Below are 19,869 nucleotides of genomic sequence, written 5' to 3'. Positions count from 1 at the left end.
GCTCACCTGTGAATGGCCCACAGGCTATAGTTTTGCAAACCTTCAACTCATCCTGGCTGTCCTCAACCGAAAGGTTATCTCAAACCAGGGTTAAAACGTTGGGAGCAGAATTTTCACAAGACATTCACTCCCGATTTCCCCAACCTGCCTTCGGGAAACCCTGGAGGAAGTCCAAGCACTGAGTTGCTTATCAGCAAGTAACCATCCTTACATGTCTAGTGAAGATGGGGGATGTTTAGGCTGTAGGGACAGCGGTGGTGTTTAATATAGATGCATCTCCACATGCTGCTTAGTACCATGCCCCCAGTGAAAAGGGGGGAAAAAACAACTTGCATTCCTGCAGCTCCTTTCGTGGCCTCAGGACATATCAAAGTGCTTTGCAGCCAATTAAATGCTTTCTGAAGTGCAGTTGTTGCTGTAATGAGGGGAAACGCAGTGGCTAAGTTTACACACAGTAAGGTCCCACAAACAGGAATGGGATAATGATCAGATAATCTGTTTTATGCGTCGTTTGAGGGATAAATATTGGTCAAGACATCAGGGAGAACCTCCAGATGGGGCCTCAGATTAATATCTCATCTGAAAGACGGCATCTGTGTAACTCTCCCTCAGATTGTGTACTCAAGTCTCTGGAGTCACTTCAGTGAATGACCTTCTGACACAGATCGATGCCCTCTGTGCTTGATTGGTTAAGCCTGGATGTGGACTCAAAAAAAAGAAATAAAGTGGTAGAGAGCTGGAAGGCAGAGCAGAAGCATGGAGTAGACATTTTAAAGCATTGTAAATAAAACCTGTTACACTATGAAACCATCGTCGCCAAGCCCCGTCTGGTTCATTAATGTCCTTTAAGGAAGGAAATCTGCCGTCCTTACCTGCTCTGGCCTACATGTGACTCCAGGCCCACAGCAATGCGGTTGACACTTAAATGCCCTCTGAACAAGGGAAATTAGGAATGGGCAATAAATGCTGGTCTAGGCAGCGATGCCACATCCCATGAACGGATAGAAAAAAGGTAAGAAGACTGCAGTCCTCGAGCAACTTTTGGACACTGTGGAGGCTGTGATGTCCTCTACTGGCTCTGGCCACAGGAGGGGCAGCTATAACACCACTCTGGCTTGGTAGGCGATGGCAGTGGTGGTCAGTGCCAATGTTGCACAGAGGAGGTTGGCCATCCAATGCAGATGGAGGATGACTGATCTCATCCGTGCAGCCAGGGTATGGGAACCATCTCATCACTCTAAACTCACACCCTCAGGCCCATCACACATCCACTGGCATCTCACTCACTGCCAGCTCAAGGGACATCACCACCCATTCTCACACACAGACCCTCATATGTCCATCTGGCCTCATCTCCTCTGGAGACTGCCTCCTCAGCCCTCACCATCTTGAGGCCACTTGCGCAAATCAACACACCCTGGTTACCCTCCTTCCCCAATACAGCCCATGTGCTGTAGCCTCTCCCCTTGCCTGAGGCCACTTCTCCCCCTTCCTCAAGCAAGCCCCAGCCCTGCAGCCATTGAAATGCCACCCACACATGGCTGATCTGGTAGATCGAGACCTACCCATGAGCCTCACTAAAAGTGATGTGGTGCTGCCTGTGAAGCCTGGCGCTGATGACTGCGAGTGCTGAGTGAAGCAAGGTCGGCAAACAAAGCTTGAAATCTCGAGTGAAGTGCAGCCCGCCAAGTGCATGTCGCTTATGCGCAGTTGTCAAATACATCAGAGTGTTTCCCGGCCGACGTGGACGAACAGCCCAAGCAGGGGTGACGATTCTGGCAAGCAGGCCTAATAATGATATGCTGATGGTATTACAATGGGGTTCGCAATGTCTGAGGGCGGGGAACGTGGCCTGCCAGCGATGGGCGGAGCGGACGGTGGTGAACTGATTTCATGCCATCATGAAAAATTTCGCATCACATTGCCCGCTCACACCCGACACGGGCAGGCAGGGAAAACCCCGGCCCAGTTCTTTCTCTCAGGGTGGCATCCCGTACTTCAGGCCTCGCCTCACTTCAGCCTTGCTTTCTCAATTTAGGCAAAATAACCAAAGCCTGGAAGAAGCGTGGTTAAAACAGGTTAAAGGGCAGTGGGGTGCAGAAGGAGAGAAGTTGGAGCGAATTCCGGGCCTTTCAAAAGAGCCTGAGCTGCATTAGTTAGAAACACAGAATGTAGAAGCTGCTCCAATATTTCATCGAACATGCTTCCTGCTGTTAAGATTATGTAGTGGATTTTATTTTGTCCCGAAGACTATTCCTATGCAACTGGTTGAACATCTGGCTGGGTGGGGGAGGGGTACGATGGGAACACAATCTGGGATCTCTGCTTGGAGGGCTTGGTGTGTTATAATTGCTGCAGACTTTTGGCTCCATGCCCAGCCTCTAAAACAATCCTTATGTACAACAAAATGGATATTGGATACTTCAGGGTACAGCTTCATCCTGGACGTCCCTCAATGGGATTAAAACAACATGGATTAAAATAATAATTGTTATTAAAATAAGGCAGGTTGTTCTGTTCAACCTCAATGAAGCCTTCACTTTCATTGCATCCTATGTCCAATGAAACAGAATGCTTTTATTTACACCTATTTGGTGTTCATTTATACATATTTATTTCCCATTTCTCCACTCAAGGGACAGCTTACCATGGTACAGTTCCAGAGAATTCACTAGCAACAGGTTTAGGAATTTTCTCCTGGGTAGAAATCTATGCTGCAAATTGGCACAGTTCTGTTCAGTGACAAAGGTCAATGATATTTTAAGGCATGTCTCCATGGTACATTGTTCCATTACAACTTGTTAGGTTGAATACATTATTCTTTTTATAAACCATCTGAACCCCTCGATTAGATTCCAGTCTGTAATCACTCCCAGGTATCCATTATTCTATATATAATCCATCCGAACCCCTCGATTAGATTCCAGTCTGTAATCACTCCCAGGTATCCATTATCCTATATATAAACCATCTGAACCCCTCAATTAGATTCCAGTCTGTAATCACTCCCAGGTATCCATTATTTTATATATAAACCATCTGAACCCCTCGATTAGATTCCAGTCTGTAATCACTCCCAGGTATCCATTATTCTATATATAAACCATCTGAACCCCTCAATTAGATTCCAATCTGTAATCACTCCCAGGTATCCATTATTCTATATATAAACCATCTGAACTCCTCGATTAGATTCCAATCTATAATCACTCCCAGATATCCATTATTCTATATATAAACCATCTGAACCCCTCAATTAGATTCCAATCTGTAATCACTCCCAGGTATCCATTATTCTTTTTATAAACCATCTGAACTCCTTGCTTAGATTCCAGTCTGTAATCACTCCCAGGTATACATTATTCTATATATAAACCATCTGAACCCCTCGATTATATTCCAGTCTGTAATCACTCCCAGATATCCATTATTCTATATATAAACCATCTGAACCCCTCGATTAGATTCCAGTCTGTAATCATTCCCAGGTATCCATTATTCTATATATAAACCATCTGAATCCCTCGATTAGATTCCAGTCTGTAATCACTCCCAACTATACAATATGGGAGAGGTGGTCAGGATAGGGAGCCTGGCTATGAGGATTGGGAAACGTTACTTAAAGGAATGACGATGGAAAGGCCATGGCAAACATTCAAAGAGCGCGTGGGTGAACTGCAACAATTGTTTATTTCTGTCTGGCACAAAAGTAAGACAGGAAAGGTGGCCAAACCATGGCTTACAAGGGAAATTAGAGATAGTATTAGATGCAAGGAAGAGGCATACAAATTGACTAAAAAAAAACAACAGACCTGAGGATTTGGAGCAGTTTAGAATTCAGCAAAGGAGGACCATGGGATTGATTAAGAAGGGAAAAATAGAGTACGAGAGTAAGCTTGCGGGGAACATAAAAACTGACTGTAAAAGTTTCTATAGGTATGTGAAGAGAAAAAGATTGGCGACGACAAATGGAGGTGCCTTACAGTCAGAAATGGGGGAATTTGTAATGGGGAACAAAGAAATGGTTGACCAACTAAATACATACTTTGGTTCTGTCTTCACAAAGGAGGACACAAATAACATGCCAGAACTGTTGGGGAACACAGGGTTTAGTGAGAGGGAGGAACTGAAAGAAATCAGTATTAGTAGGGAAATGGCGTTGGGGAAATTGATGGGATTGAAGGCCGATAAATCCCCAGTGCCTGATAATCTATATCCCAGAGTACTTAAGGAAGTGGTCCTAGAAATAGTGGATGCATTGGTGGTCATCTTCAAAGATTCTATAGACTCTGGAACAGTTCCTACAGATTGGCGGGTAATTAATATTTAAAAAGGGAGGTCGAGAGAAAACAGGGAATTATAGACCGGTCAGCCTGACCTTGGTAGTGGGGAAAACTCTAGAGTCCATTATAAAAGTTTTAATCGCTGAGCACTTGGAAAACAGTGGCAGAATCGGACAGAGTCAGCATGGATTTATGAAAGGGAAATCATGCTTGACAAATCCACTGGAATTTTTCGAGGATGTAACTAGTAGAGTTGATGAGGGGGAGACTGTGGATGTGGTTTATTTGGATTTTCAGAAGGCATTTGACAATCCCACATAAGAGATTAGCGTGTAAAATTAAAGCACATGGGATTGGGGGTAGTGTATTGAGATGGATAGAAAACTGGTTGGCAGACAGGAAACAAAAAGTAGGAATAAACAGGTCTTTTTCCGAATGGCAGGCAGTGACTAGCGGGGTACCACAGGGACTGGTGCTGGGACCCCAGTTATTCACAATATATATTAATGATTTAGATGAGGGAACTAAATGTAATGTCTCCAAATTTGCAGATGACACAAAGCTGGGTGGGAGGTTGAGCTGTGAGGAGGATGCAGAGTTGCTTCACTGTGATTTGGACAAGCTGAGTGAGTGGGCAAATTCATGGCAGATGCAGTATAATGTGGATAAATGTGTGGTTATCCACTTTGATGGCAAAAACAGGAAGGCAGATTATTATCTGAATGGCTATAAATTGAGAGAGTGGAATGTGCAACGAGACCTGAGTGTTCTCATACAACAGTTACTGAAGGTAAACATGCAGGTACAGCAGGCGGCAAATGGTATGTTGGCCTTCATAGCCAGAGGATTCGAGTGCAGGAACAGGGATGTCTTGCTGCAATTGTACAGGGCCTTGGTGAGACCACACCTGGAATATTGTGTTCAGTTTTGGTCTCCTTATCTTTGGAAGGATGTACTTGCTATAGAGGGAGTGCAGTGAAGGTTTACCCGACTGATTCCTGGGATTTCGGGACTGACATATGAGGAGAGATTAAGTCGGTTAGGATTATATTTGCTGGAGTTCAGAAGAATGAGGGGGGATCTCATAGAAACCTATAAAATTCTAACAGGGCCAGATAGGGTAGATGCAGGAAGGATGTTCCCGATGGTGTGGAATCCAGAACCAGGGGTCACAGTCTGAGGATACGGGTTAGACCATTTAGGATTGAGACGAGGAGAAATGTCTTTACCCAGAAAGCGTTGAGCCTGTGGAATTCGCTACCACAGAAAGTAATTGAGGCCAAAACATTGTATGTTTTCAAGAAGGAGTTAGATATAGCTCTTGGGGTGAAAGGGATCAAAGGATATGGGGAGAAAGCGGGAGCAGGCTATTGAGTTGGATGATCGGCCATGATCATAATGAATGATGGAGCAGGCTCGAAGGGCTGAATGGCCTATTCCTGCTCCTAATTTCTATGTTTCTGTGTTTCTATGTGTGTATTAAGAAAGGGTTTGGGGTGGGAATCTGAGGGATCGATGAAGAGTGGAGGAGTCGGAGGGGAGGGTGGATGTAGGGACATGGGGAGGGAGATGAAGGAAAGATGGGAGGGGTTTGGCATGGGAGAGTATGAAGGAGAGGAGAGGATGCGAACCGTGCTGGATGTGAGGGAAGTGATCGGGTGGACCAGAGGGAGGTGGAATGGAGCAAAACCAGCAGAGAGACCTGGCAATGTAGCAAGCTTTGTCCATGAGTGATTGCGGAACTTGCACAAGTATGATATGTAAAAATGCACTCAAGCTGAATCAGAATACTTTTCAGAGCCAACATTGGCCGGTTAATTTAGACCAAACATAAAAGTTGTGTCAAGTTTCTTATTACATCTGTTGATAATTTCTACTGCTTGCTTAACCTATGAATCTTTCAGTGATGACATGAATTTACTGATTATTTCTCCAGTCAACATTTCCACTCCTGATTGCTGACCAGTGTGCGCAGATGAAGTTAGGGCATGTTCAGTCTAGACTGTGCCTTCACCCAATGGTAAAATAACCTGCTGACCCTCACACATATCAACATCAAGCGTATTATTCGGGTTGCTTTCAGCTCCCATGAGATTTTATGAGAAGCCGTGGGAGTTAGGAAGCTGAAAACTGGGTGCAGGACTCAATGCTGTTTAAGGAGGAGACTGAGTTGTTATAATCCAGAACGCACTGCCTGAGAGGGTGGTAGAAGCAGGTTCAAATATAATTTTCAAAAGGGAATTAAATAAATTCTGGAAGGGGGATCATTTTCAGGACTTTGGGGAAAGTGCAAGTGAGTGAGACCAATTGTATAGCTTTTTCAAAAGGACTATTGCATGAATGGCTTCCTTCAGTGCTGTAGCATTCTATAATTCTGAAGCACAGTAACAGTTTTGAGAAACCTTTCTGAAAGTCAGGAGGGAGAAGGCGATGCAGAGGGGTTTTAAACTCACAAGGAATTGGTCACTGTGATAAGGTCAGGACTCAGAACTGTACAACAGGATCAGAACACATGCCCACCATTAGCAATCCATGAGAAAATAATTTGTTTCATTTATAGAGGCACATTAATATAGGGCCATTTATATCCTTTCCATTATAACCATCTCATGCACTTTAATGTTTTCCCAAGGGGCTAATGATTAGCAATGCTCATTCTTGGCCTACCCCATTCTGCCTCTGTTCTGTTTCCACAGCTCCTGTATAATACAGTACAATTAAGCCATTGTAGCCTCAGAGGCCTGTGGAAGTATTTACTTCCTCGACAGCTTCCTTCTTTTTCGTTACTGTTCAGGATGTATCAAGGTCTTGTAGCAACATTATCGATCCAGGTTACTGGAAATTGTCTTCCTCTGTTTCCCCCCTCCCTTAACCTCTGCTGCATCCTGTGGCCTGGTTAGTGTATGTGGGGTGCTCGTGTTTGGTCTGCCACTACTGGGAAGCTGCTGCTCTGGCCCTTGCTCTGTGGCAATTTAGCTCTTTACTGTGAGTAGCATTTCATTTTATTCATTAATAGGATGTGGGCGTTACTCGCAACATCACCATTCATTGCCCAACAATGTTGTTCCCTTTGAAATTTTGTATTCTTGAATCTGTCCTCTTGAGTGCAAAATGAAAAGCTTTGACAGCATGTCTCAATTTTCAACAATACTCAAGTTCTATACTACCAGGCGACTATATACATTAATAAAAATCTATCGATCTCTCAGTCGTGTAAGCACCAAGCGCTCCCCCTTCCTCCCCACCCCCACAAAATCCACAAGCTTTAGGAAAGAGGGTTGCAGATTTCTGCAACCCTGTGTATAAAAAGCTTCTTCTTAATTTCCCTCCTGAATAGCCCCACTTTAAGAACATATCCCTTCCTTCTTGACCTCCTCGCCAGTCAGGTTGGTTTACTCAACCCTGATATTTTAACCCAACCATACCCTCCCCTCTCCTCTGACCTTCTTATGCCCATCAGGGGGTGGGGTGGGGTGGGGTGTTAAAATTGGCATGCTTCTGTCAAATGCAACATCTGTTCCAAGGCCCTTCATGACCAAAGAGCCGATTGGCATTTGTTATATGTTTTTTATAACCCAGAGCAATGCAGACATGACATTAGTTTCTAGATATGCAACAGGTTTATTTACAAGGGTTTTAAAATATCTCTGCAATCACAAAATGTTTGCACTCATATATACGGCCTAGCTTCTAGTAACTTCTGTGGTGTCTGTTTGCTTTGCTCAGACTCCACATCCAAGCTTAACAAATCAAGCACAGTGAGCATAGATCAATTGCCAAATTCACATAATCAAACACAGAACAACTGAACAATCGGACACTACACTATTCACCATCTAAGTTCACAAGCGAACAGCAGCCACTTGGGAGCGAGAGGGAGGCCTGTAAAATCAGCACTTCAGAGACCATATTGTGCTTACATCTAGACATGCCCGTTTATGTTAATGGCTATAAACTTGAACATTTGTCATTGAGTAAAGTAAAGCTGAATCAATGGATTTTGTGCTAAGTCTAGATGCAGGTGAGCAACAACAAGTTTTAGTTTCCATAACACCTTTAAACGTTGTAAAACGCTTCAGAGGAACGTAATCAGGTAAAATTTTATGCCAAGCCCATTTGGGGGCAGATGTCTAAAAGCTTAATCCAAGTGGTGGGCTTTATGGAGCGCCTTAAAGGAGGAGAGATGTGGGCAGGGAAGTCCAGATCTTAGGGCCTAGGTAGCTGAAAGTATGGCAGCAATGGCAGAGCGATTAAAACTGAGGATTGGCAAGTAGCCAGAATTGAAGGAGTGCAGGAATCTCTGAGGGTTGTAAGGTAAGAGGAGGTTACAGAAATAGAAAGGGGGCAAGGGCATGCAAGGATTCTAAACCCAGGATGAGAATTTTAAAATCGAGGCATTGCTGGACCAGGAATCAATAGGGGCCAGGGTGAGCACGGGGTGAACAGGATTTGGTGCAGGTTAGGATAGGGAGCAGCTTAAGCTTATGGAGGGCACAGCCAAGAGGAGGGAACACCTAGCGATCCATGCCGGAGCAGGGATATTTGCGGAGCACAGGATCAGCCTTGGCCGTGAGTCCCACCGCTCAATTTACACAAAGGATCATGCGGCATAGGTTAGGCCATTTGGCCCATTCTGCCTGTGTTAGCTCTTTGGAAGAGTTATCTGGTGTTGGACACTGTGTTTTGTGGTTTTGCAGGTGCAGGCTAGTGGGCTGCGGCCTGTGCCTTGCTTGTTGCAGGCAGTGGCTGGGACGTGCTGTTTGCCTCAGGCCGCCGGTCTTTGGGGTGCGTAGCCTGCTGGCACTGGGGCTTGTGTACCACGTTACTCGTTAGTGTGGGGGCAGAGCGTCTTTTTGGCTTGGCGGCAGCATCCTGTTGGTGGCGAGTACCGCTCGTGTTGCTACTGTATAGTGGCAGCGTGAAACAGCTAACTTCACCTGCTGCTCCAATTTATGAGGTAACCAGTTAACCCTTGTTCCAAAAAGGGTGTCAGGATAAGCTCAGCAACTACAGACCAGCTAGTTTAACCTCGTTGGTGGGGAAACTTCTAGAAACAATCATTCAGGACAAAATTAATAGTCACATGGACAAATGTGGAAAGCCAGCATGGATTTCATATTTAACTAACTTGCTGGAGTTAATAATACCTGGTATTAGCTGCTTGAGAGAGCAGATAATAAAGTATACAGTATCCAAGGCTTTATTAATAGGGGCAGAGAGAACAAGAAAAAGGAGGTTATGTTGAACTTGTATAGGACACTAGTTCAGTCTCAGTTGGAGTATTGCGTTCAGTTCTGGGTGCCACACTTTAGGAAGGATGTGAAGTGCAGAGAATGGTTCCAGGGATGGGGAGCTTGAGTTATGAAGATAGATTGGAGAAGTTGGGCCTGTTTGCCTTGGAGATTAGAAGGCTGAGAAGAAGCTGATCAAGGCATTCAAAAGCATGAGGGGTCTGGACAGGGTTAACAGGGAGAAACTGTTGCCACACACAAAAGGATCAAGAACGGGAGGGCACAGATTTAAAGTAGTTGGCAAAAGAAGCAAAAGTGACATGAGAAAAATCTTTTACACACAGCTAAGGTCTGGAATACACTGCCTGAGAGTGTGGTGGAGGCAGCTTCAATCGACTCACTCAATAGGGAAGTAGACTGCTATTTGAAAAGGAACAATGTACAAGGTTATGTGGGGAAGGCAGGAGAATGTCACTATGTGAAATGCTCATTTGGAGAGCTGATGCAGGCATGATGGGCTGAATAGCCTCCTTCTACACTGTAACAGTTCTGTGAATCCTAGTAGTCCCACTCCCCTGGCTCTTTCCCCATAGACCTGCAGGTCATTCCAATTCCTTTTTCAATATTCCTATTAAATCTGTTTCACCAGTCTTTCAGGACACACATTCCAAATCACTGGATTTATTCTTTCATAGGATGTAGACATCAGCATTTGCTGCCCATTCCCAATTGTCCTTGAACTGAGTGGCTTGCCACACCATCTCAGAGGGCAGTTAAGAGTTAACCATACTCATGAATCACACATAGACCAGACCAAGTAAGGATGGCAGATTTCCTTCCCTAAAGGGCATTAGTAAACCAAATGGGTTTATGTGACAATCAGCATGGATTTACAGTAACTATTACTGATACCAGCTTTTCAATTCCAGATTATTAATTGAATTTAAATTCCACCAACTGCCATAGTGGGATTTGAACCCTTGTCCCCAGAACAGTAACCTGGGCCTCTGAACACTAGTACAGTGATGTTATCACTAAGCCACCATCTCCCACAAATAATTCCCCCTCATATCCACCTCTGGTTCTTTCTCCAATTAACCTGTGTTCGCTGGTTACTGACCCATCTATCAGTGGACAGTTTCTTCCCCTTGACCCTGCCAAAACTCCTCGTAATTTTCAGCTCCCCTTAACCTTCTCTCTAAGGAGAAAAAAACCCCAGTTGCACTCAGTTTATCACCTGGTTTGGTGGAGAGTTAGTAGTGTTGTCCCTTCAGGTGTGAGATCCCTGTGGATGTGTGATGGGTGTGAGTGTGTGAGTTGAAAGTGATGAGAAGAGTGAGTTACCCTGGCAGAATGGATGAGACCATTCACCCTGTAGCAGCATTGGGTGGCTGTCCTCTTTTGCAGGGCGTTGGCGCTGACCACCGCTGGCCACCACCTCCAATGCTGGATTGCCCATCCAGTGGCCAGAGCCAGGGTAGATGACATCACGGCAGGCCTCCACGGCGTCCAAAAAGGTGCTCAAAGAGCACCTGGGGGCTGCAGCCTTTTAGCTTTTCAGGGCCATCCTGTCCTCTGTGCAGCAGTCCTGAGTTGGAAACACTGAGAGGTTTGTACGCGGCTGCAGTTTAAATGTGGTGCCTGGCATGATGAAGCGGCAAGGTGATGGCACGGCGGGTGAATGAGAGCCTGCCCGCCATGGAAACGGCGTGTTTCCCGGGAATGCGTAAGTAATGCGGTGGGTTTGGGACGATATGGCGTGAGGAACCGCCATTGCGGCCGATGGGTAAAATGTCGTTTTTCCCACCTGCTACCGCACTTTGTGTAAATCTGGAATGAACCCGTCCTAAGAGTCTGAGATATACCATCAAGTTTAAAAAAAAACCACATGCTGCTCATAGAGGAAATGGAGCAACAAAACTAAATGAGTAATCTCTTGAAGTCACCAAATGCCTCCTCCTTAGCTAACCACCAAAAGTTATCCCATGGTTACAATAACAAATCAGATACAAAATCTATCTCCATCTTTATTTCCTGATTGACTGATATGTGTGTTGGCTTTGACATTTAATCTGATTCGCTTGTGTACACTATTACACATCCATCTATTAAGAGTCCCAAATGCACATAGTCAAGGCTGTTTGTCTCACCAATTTCCTCTGCTTATTTTCCTCCTCTTCACCCTCCCTCCCTTCTATTCTCTGTTCCACTCCCCTCTTTTCTCCTCTCCTCTCATCTCCTTTCGTCTTCTCCTCCCCTCTCCCCTCTTCTCCCCTTTTCCTTGCTCCCCTTCTCTCCTCACCTCTCCGCTTGTCTCCTTTCTTTTCTCATCTCCCCTTCATTCCCTTCCTTGTCTTCCATTCCACCCTCCTCTCATTTCATGCCCTCTCAAGGGGCTGAATTTTATGGCCTCTCCCGCTGGTGGGATTTGCCAATCCTGCCGAAGTCAGTGGGCTTTTGAATGGCTCGCCACATTTCACGGCCCTGTCTCAGCGGGAGCAGGGACATAAAATTCTGCCCAAGGTGTTAACTCATTGCTGGAACACAGTTGGTGTCGAGCACCTCGCTAGTTGCTCATTCCTCCTGTGCTGTCTAGCCAATGAGTGCCTTCGGTCTATTTGCCCAAGTAAGCAAAGGTTCAGGATCAATGGAAGTTTCTTGAATCAGATGTACATGGATCTGAGTTGGGCTCAACTTTACATTTACTGTATAGACATCAATGATCTGGATCTAGGGGCTGAAGAGACAATACTAACATTTGCAGATGACACCGAATTGGATTGTGAAAGATTGCTGAACAACATAGCCAGGGTAGCAGGTTGGGCAGACAGGAGGAATATACAGTCCCATTAGAAAAATGTGAAGTAACCTGCTTAATAGGTAAGGTGAGAGAAAGGAAATACATTTTAAATGGAATAAAACTGGATAAAGGACCTGGTATACAGACACACAAGTCATTAGAAGCTGGCCAAAAGGAGATAAGGACACAAAAAGGAAAATTGAATCCTTAGCTTAGAGTTGTAGAACTTGTACAATGTATTAGCGGAGTCATAGTTGGAGTACCAAGGTATTCCTTACAACTTCAGAAACATTAGAAACAGGTGTAAGTCTTTCTGCCCCTCAAGCCTGCTCCACCATTCAATTAGGTCCTGACTTGCACCTTAACTCAATATCCAGCCTTTCCTTTATATCCCCTGATACTCTTCCCAATGAACATCTATTGATCTCAGTTTTGGACACCCCAGTTTAAGAAGGAAAGAAAAGCTTTGGGAATGGCACAGTGGTGATTCATGGAGGAGGAAGCTGGTGGTGTAGTGGTAATGTCACTGGACTAGTAAACCCAAGGCTAATGTTCTGGGGGCACAGGTTCAAATCCCACCATGGTAGCTGGTGGAATTTGACTTCAATTAAGTGGTTGGCTCCACAGCTCAATGGTTAGCACACTGGTTTTTTTTGTAAACCAGGGGTCATGAGTTCAATTCTCACTGGGGTCTGTGATTGAAATTTATGAAATTGGGCACAAGATGGCAGATAGAATATAATGTAGGCAGGTGCGAATATGTTCATTTGGTTGTAAAAATTAAAAGAACAGAACAGAATACTTTTGCTTTAGTGACTGGAAGCCAGTGTCCAGTGGCGTACCACAGGGATCTGTGCTTGGTCCCCTATTATTTGTCATTTATATAAACAACATAGATGACTATGTGGGGGGTAGGATTAGTGAGTTTGCGGATGACACAAAGATTGGATGGTTGGTTAACAGTGAAGTTGAGTGTCTTGGGCTACAGGAAGATATAGACAGGATGGTCAAATGGGCAGATAAGTGGCAGATGGAATTCAACCCTGAAAAGTGTGAAGTGATACGCTTTGGAAGGAGTAATTTGACAAGGAAGTATTCAATGAACGGCATGACACTAGGAAGTTCTGAGGAACAAAGGGACTTTGGCATGTGTGTCCATAGATCTCTGAAGGCGGAGGGGCATGTTAGTGGGGTGGTGAAAAAGGCATATGGGACACTTGCCTTTATCAATCGAGGCATAGATTACAAAAGAAGGGAGGTCATGTTGGAGTTGTATAGAACCTTGGTGAGGCCACAGCTGGAGTACTGTGTGCAGTTCTGGTCGCCACATTATAGGAAGGATGTGATTACACTGGAGGGGGTGCAGAGGAGATTTACCAGGATGTTGCCTGTCCACCATCCACAAGGCACAAGTCAGGAGTGCGATGGAACGCTCTCCACTTGCCTGGTTGAGTGCAGCTCCCACAACACTCAAGAACCTTGACACTGTCCAGGGAAAAGCAATCCACTTGATTACACCCCTTCCACAACCTTTCACTCCCTCCACAACCGATGCACAGTAGCAGCAGTGTGTACCATCTACAAGATGCACTGCAGAAACTCTTAAGGCTCTTTAGACAGCACCTTCCAAACCCACTACCACTACCATCTAGAAGAACAAGGGCAGCAGTTAGACGGGCACATCGCCACTTGGAAGTTCCCCTCCAAGTCACTCACCATCCAGACTTGGAAATATATCGCCATTCCATCACTGTCGCTGGATTAAAATCCTGGAACTCCCTTTTTAACAGCACTGTGGATGTACCTACACCACATGGACTGCAACAGTTCATGAAGGCAGCTCACCACCACCTTTTCAACAGCAATTAGGGATGGCCAATAAATGCTGGCCCGGCCAGTGAAGCCCACATCCTGTACATGAATTACTTTTTTTAAATGCCCCCTATCGGGCTTCTGAATCTCTCTCGGTTCCCTGCACTTCGGCAGGTCCCTGCTGGCTTTCTCCAGCCTTTTCACCCTTTAGGACTGTCCTTGACATTTTGAGAGTATTATTATCCAGTCTGCCCTGCCTGTGTCTGTTTCCCTACGCTGTTCCTGGAGTCTTGTCTCCTTTTCTTGCTGTCTTCTTCAGAAAGCCTCTTCTCTCTTCCTTTCTCTTTCCTCTCTCTCTCTCACACACTCTCTCTCTCTCTCTCTCTCTTTTACTAATGCTTGGAGTTCTCACCCTATTCATCTCTGGCCTAGATGTATTTATTCTAAAGCTATTTTTTCTATTTCGCTTTCCTCAGGTTTGCAATTCAACTCTTTGGTGATGAGTTTTAATACTTCAAATCTTCTGGTTTTTGGGCAAACCTCTAACTCCAACCACTTAGCTCCTCTTTTTAACTCCTAAAAAAGTAATTTCCATCAGTTCAAGAAAGATGTTGGCTTTGAATGTGGACATCTTTGTTAGTACTATAGCACTGTACACAAGAAAGCCTGGACAGAATGTTTTAAATTTATGTCAAGGGATTAGCTTAGTTCCCACTTCCACTTGCTCATGTTGTCTGTGGATGAAATCCTGGACGAGCCCCCAAATTTCTGTTACAGTTAGGCAAGAGGGGGAGAAATGACTCCTCTATCATGCAACTGCAAGTCTGACCATAACAGGGTTTTTTGTGAATTTTAAGGATAAAGGTAAATGTCTGTGCTTAACCATTTATGTGCTGATTGCAAAGAAACTAGTCTGGCAGGTTTTCTTGAGTTTAAAACAATAGGGGGTTAGCTTTTATTGAGTTAAAAACACACCCAGGTAAAAGTATAAAAATATTTAAAAAGGTAATCCACACCTGACCTTCACAACAAATACACACATACACAGGCATGCAAAATTACAAGTTATACAATAGTAGTTACTTTCTTAACCAAATTGAAGCTAAACGCGAAAAGAAAAAAAATAGAGTGTTCACTGTTTGAGTCCTTTGCTGGCACCTGTGTCTGTGGCAGATTTTTCTCCATGATGGTCTTACAATTCCTGGAGTCGAAGCCCCTGCAAAACTATTATTGTCAGAGACAATTTAATTTTTAAAACAATCCGTCTTTTCCAAAAAGACAGCGATTTTTGCAACTGATATTCCTTTCAATGGAAATTCACTATCTCTTTGTTGGATTTTTAAACTTTAATAGAGATAGGGTCTTGAACTTGAGGGAGAAGGGGAGAGGGGGAGGTTTAACGCCCTTTGGCAGGTTTTATCCAGACTACATTTTTGCAGCTTGCGTCCTGTATTAAAAAAACTCAGAAAATGGTTACGCCAGTCTCATGATCTGTCTTCCCATAATGATTTGAGAAGGTATTTGCTTGGCTGATGTCTGAACAGACATTGTCCCATGCCTATAATGTCTCAGCCATTAGCTTCTGAATGACCCATTTTCCACTTGATGGCATAGAACGAACACTGTTCCTTTGTTACGTCCGGTCCCCAGGCGAGGTCCCCAAATTTGTTATGATCCCGGATGAGACACCCCAAATTGTTAACTTCCTGAACCAGGCCCCGATTTTGTTATGCTCCCGAGTGAGGAGGAATGAGCTGGCTCCCCTTCTTTATTTAACCCTCAGTTGATCGCAACAAGGTTAATTTCAAAGGATCCCTTCCCTCGTGGATACCTTTTCCCAGTCCAAATGTATTTTTGTTTTAGAAGGAGCCAATTTAACCAGGCTTTCTTGACTCAAAGAAAGCATAAGTTTAATAGTTACTAAAAACCCAAGAAAAATAATAAAAATGCAACACACATGCACATACAGAACTGAGAAGTTGAGTTCAAAAACAAAAGTAAAAAGATATACGGATCAGTATTTGGCTTGTCTTTGAGGATTAGATGGTGAAACATTGCGGCCATTAAGTTGGGTGGCTCTGATACAGCTAACACAGGGATCAGGTTTGCAGCTGGCTTTTTAATCCATTTCCTTGTGTATTCCTGGAAGGGAAAAAACAAACATGTGCAAGAAACTGCTTCCTTTCAACCCAGACAATTTCTATATTCTGAGATATAACTTAACAGGAAGTGGTTTCAGTCTCCATTGTCTCCGCAACCACAGGAGATGAAAGTTCAGTCTTTTGCATTGCCTTTCAAGTGTCTCTGCCTCAAATAGGTCTTGATACCTTTTTTAGGTGCAACATTCCATGTTCTCTCAGGACTAGTCAGTCAAGTATAATCCATATAGGAATTTTCCAGAAAGTGGTTACTTTACATTCTCAGCCAACTTTTGCTTGTAGCTCATTTAAAAAAAACGCATGTCTTACTTTAAAAGTTCAATATGTCTGTATGTAATTTGATGCTGTGATCTGCTGTCATGACACCATATAGCTATTGTCCTGGTAAATGTTCTGCCTCTGATTGAGAGGTAGCCTTATGGAAATGGAAATGTGAGGTCCAGTACAGTTTCAGAAAATATTTTGCAATAGTTCTTGGCATCAGCCAGTGTAAAATTCTGCGAGGGTATCTTAATTGTATTCTGCATTGGAAAATTCCAGAAAACTGGTCTACTGGTAGTACCAGTCACCAGGTGACTTGTGGCAGCCATCTTAAGTCAGTGTCTTTGCTTGCTTTTTGAAAGAAATTTTTAAACAGTTCAGTATATGTTTGATCATCTGATGAAATTAAAGGTTAATACCACTTATGCACAAGTCACACCATCGTGACAGTGAACACTGCGATCATCAGCCAACACCCTCACTTCTGACCTTACTATGGAGAGAAGGTCACTGATGAAGAAAGTAGCTGAAGATAATATCGGCATGAATGGCTTGTGGAGAAAAATATTCGCTAGGCAGAAGGGATGATTTATGTGCTGGAACATTCTCCATTTCGTTTATCACCCAATGTAAAATGCATACCATTTACAGGAAGGGTCATGGTCCAATAATCAGGAACAGGAACCCTGTCTGCAAAACAAGTGAGTAATCTCCCATAGTCATTGGGACCTTTGTCCTGACAGGTCAGTGGCAATTTGCTGATAGCTACAATTAATAAAACTGACTTGGCTCTATGTTTAGTCTTTATTAGAGGGAAAGGAGCCAATTGTTATATTAAGACCGAGAACACTGGCCAGTTTCTTCCTCTCCAGTACCAAGAGCATTATCATTGCCCCTATCATTGTCCCATCTGAGGTCAGTCAGCTCAGTACAGAACAGTCAACAATCCTGGATCTTTCTGATCTGTGTGACTCAGTTAAACTGGCGGAAATGATGAGGGAGCACTTGAGAGAGTTCAAAAGGGGAACTGACTTGAGGACAACATTTGGTAAATCTACTTTTCCATTTTTTATTTACTTTTATTTTTATTTTTGGAAATGCAGTGATATAAATCTCTTTAAAAGCTCACCCTTGGTATGTTTGTATCCAAGAACAACACTCCTGCTGGATTTCTCCCAACCTGACTAAATGTCTGCTGAACAGTGTTTCCCTGAGCCAGTCTGGGCTGATATTTGGTTTCGCTGCTCATCAGGTGAGGCTTCGTCTGACCAATTGCACCAGCAATCAGCAGGTCAAAGTCTTTATTTTTAGTGGCCGGCCCTCCTTAGTGAACTGACAGGGTCAAATGAGTGCCGGTAATCTGCTTGTTGATTGGCGGAGGTTCAGAAGCAAGGCAGCGTGGAGCCACAGGATGCAGATTCTGCAAGTTTGTGCAAGGTACCCAGGCAGCTCCCATGACACCTACATCCTCAGACATTCCCAGGTGCCGGGGCTCTTCAGTGCTCCAGCCCGGCTGGATGGATGGCTGCTGGGCGACAAGGACTATCCCCTCAGAAGGTGGCTCATGACACCTCTCCACCATCCAAGAACAGAGGCTGAGCAAAATGGAGCAAGGAAAATTATTCTGAACTGAAATAATGATGGCGATGTTGATGTTGATAATGAGATTGAAAACACATATGCTGATGACACCCAGCTGTACCTCACAATGGCAACTCCACCACTGACTCAAAATTATCAGACTGCTTGTCCAACATTCGGTCCTGGATCAGCAGAAATTTCCTGCAGTTAAGTAATGGGAAGACTGAAGCTATTTTCTTCAGTCTCTGCTGTCCTTCATTCCCTCGCTATCAACTCCATCCCTCTCCCTGTTCTGAGACTAAACCAGTCTGTTCGCAACTCCAGTGTCATATTTGACCCTGAGATGAGCATCGGAACACACATTCAGGCTGTCATGAAGACAGCTTATTTTGACTTCTGGAATATTGCCTGACTCTTTCCCTGCCTCAATCATGTGCTGCTGAAACTCTCATTCGTTCCTTTGTTATTATTCAATGCTCTTATGGCTGACATCCTACATTCTATCCTCCCTAAACTTGAGGTCATTGTGAGGGGACTAAGACCTCACACTGTATATTTTTATAAAATATATATATTATATATATATCCTCATGGCTATTTCTAAAGTTTTAAAAACTGGACAAAGACCTTTTAAAATGGCTGAATCTATGTCTATCTGTGACCCTTGAACAAAAGGATCTACCTGGCAGTATTGGGGAAACTTGCACCTCATTATCTCTGAAGAGGCCCTAACAAGCACCCCGAGACCCTAACGACCATCCCGCCCCCTGGGCTGCACAGACCAAATTCAAAGAGAGATATACAAAGGCCATCTGAATTTCATACCCCAGGCTGGCTAGCCGGAGTCTACTTGTCTGCTAGGGCAAAGGGCCCTGCAACCTTCTTTTCAAATATTAATAGTTTTGACATTTAACAATCTTGGGGACCCAGACGAGGGATATACATTCCTTGTCAAGGACAATGTGAAGATTTGCGTGTCATATGACATAGGTCCCTAGCTTGTGTAACCAGTAATATTGCCTTGCTGAACTGCAACATCTCAGTCTGCTTTTTTACCATCTGACCAGCAGCCTGACAGAAAAGGGGCTCTACCCAGATTGAATACCTGGCCCCATCTACACTGTTTCTACTGGAACTTCTGCAACATCGCCTACAAGACTGATTCATCTCTGCATGCCTACCTCATTGTGTGAAATCAACACCACCGGAAAAGTGAATTATCCAGCGTCAGTTTTCAACCCACTGATCTCCGTGATGGAATACCTCATTGGACTTTGATTCAGGGCTCTGGAATCAACGCGAAACAATAATTATTTTCTTGGTGGTCTTTGCCCTGTAAATCATTCTTTTCTCTGTCCCTCTTTTACTGTATGAGTGCAAAGGAGGCAAAGTTGTGACCCTCCTCCCACATTTTGAGCATGTACAAATAAGCTAACCCTTCGTAATCAACCTATCTTGAGTTTGCTGTGGGGTTATTCACAGCAATTGAATCATACCAAAACCGAAGGGTTGGGAAATACACCACTGCTAATAAAGGGGGAAGCAAACCAAACTCTCTTTCTGTTTATGGACGGGAAGTGAGAGGAGAAATTAGTGCTATTTGGTGCTATTAGTGCAATTTAAATTAACCCCCCCTTTGTCCCTAACATCATCCAAATCTCTGCTACCCATGTCCTAACTTGCATCAAGCCCTGTTCACCCATCACCCCTGACCTGTATTGGTTTTCTGTTAAGCAATGCTT

General features: G+C 44.1%; 1 long non-coding RNA gene across 2 annotated transcripts in view; it reads left to right on the top strand.

Annotated features, from left to right (window-relative positions):
- Nucleotides 1–19,563, top strand: part of LOC144676807 (uncharacterized) — a 37,269-nt gene extending 17,706 nt beyond the window's left edge. For both annotated transcript variants that reach the window (XR_013575428.1, XR_013575427.1), the window contains 3 exons: nt 16,997–17,247; nt 17,698–17,798; nt 19,195–19,563. This is a non-coding gene — a long non-coding RNA (uncharacterized LOC144676807). The remainder of the gene's footprint in view (nt 1–16,996; nt 17,248–17,697; nt 17,799–19,194) is intronic.
- The last annotated feature ends 306 nt before the right edge of the window (nt 19,564–19,869 follow it).

Source organism: Cetorhinus maximus, unplaced genomic scaffold, assembly GCF_964194155.1.
Source record: "Cetorhinus maximus unplaced genomic scaffold, sCetMax3.hap1.1 HAP1_SCAFFOLD_1942, whole genome shotgun sequence".
Lineage (NCBI taxonomy): Eukaryota > Metazoa > Chordata > Chondrichthyes > Lamniformes > Cetorhinidae > Cetorhinus > Cetorhinus maximus.
This window is presented reverse-complemented; position numbering and strand designations above follow the sequence as displayed.